Source organism: Etheostoma spectabile, unplaced genomic scaffold, assembly GCF_008692095.1.
Source record: "Etheostoma spectabile isolate EspeVRDwgs_2016 unplaced genomic scaffold, UIUC_Espe_1.0 scaffold119, whole genome shotgun sequence".
NCBI lineage: Eukaryota > Metazoa > Chordata > Actinopteri > Perciformes > Percidae > Etheostoma > Etheostoma spectabile.
Window position 1 is genome coordinate 1,102,921 of NW_022605570.1, and position 894 is coordinate 1,103,814.

Consider the following 894-nt stretch of genomic DNA (forward strand, 5'->3'; position numbering starts at 1 on the left):
ATCAAAATTCAATAAACACATTGTTAAAAAAAAGACAAGTGTCATTTTACAGAGAAGAAATATTTTCCCAAAAATTACCAAAAGAATAATACGTTTATTTGGCAGAATTTATTTCTCTCTTTCCATCAGGTTGAGTACCACAGCTACGCACAATAACACAGACTCAGTGTTCCTGCTCGCTCAGCCATAAGGCCTCTGTGAGGTTTTATAAGAGTGTTGAATCCCGGCCAAGGCTGTTCTTCTGGGACTTCCACTACTCTGAGGGCCCCGTCATGGTTCCTCTCCAACACTGGCTCTTCATTAACCAGGGCAGTCAGCAGGACACACACATACTGTACGCAGACATATTCTGCCTTTACTGTTTGCTTTTTCGTTAGCTACAAACATGTGAAAGCCCATATTAAGATCTAGCTTCAGGGGAAATGTAAATTATCTTTGTGCACGTGAATTTGAGCGTGTGTCTTTGTGGATTTAATGAGAGCCACGCAGCCGTGGTGCCAGTGGCTTGTTTCTTTATTTCACTTTGAATTCTAATGTACACCACTGCGAAGACTCTTACGGGATTCATAGATTCAGTGTTTGAATCTCTAGAGATCTGGAGTTTTCAGAGTCAGAGGGCACATAAACACACCCTTTTCCAAAAGTTAACTTTTCCAAAGCATCTTTGCTCCACTTTTATTTCTCAGACAGTTCACATGATGAGCTTGGCTGTGGTGCATCATTTCGGTTTCGTTGTGCTGAAGCTTTCAAAGGAATTCTCTCTCATTCAGTGCTACTTTTGGGGGTGTCAGTGGGGAGTTGGGTTGGGAACCGAAGGTTCGCTGGTTCAAGCCCCTGTACGGACTGAAGTATGGTGGTGGACTGGTAGCTGGAGAGGTGCCAGTTCACCTCCTG

At 43.4% G+C, this 894-nt stretch overlaps 1 long non-coding RNA gene across 1 annotated transcript in view; it reads left to right on the plus strand.

The window, feature by feature from the left end:
* LOC116685686 (uncharacterized) overlaps nt 1-894 on the plus strand; it is a 10,355-nt gene that overhangs the window by 8,773 nt on the left and 688 nt on the right. The window lies entirely within an intron of this gene.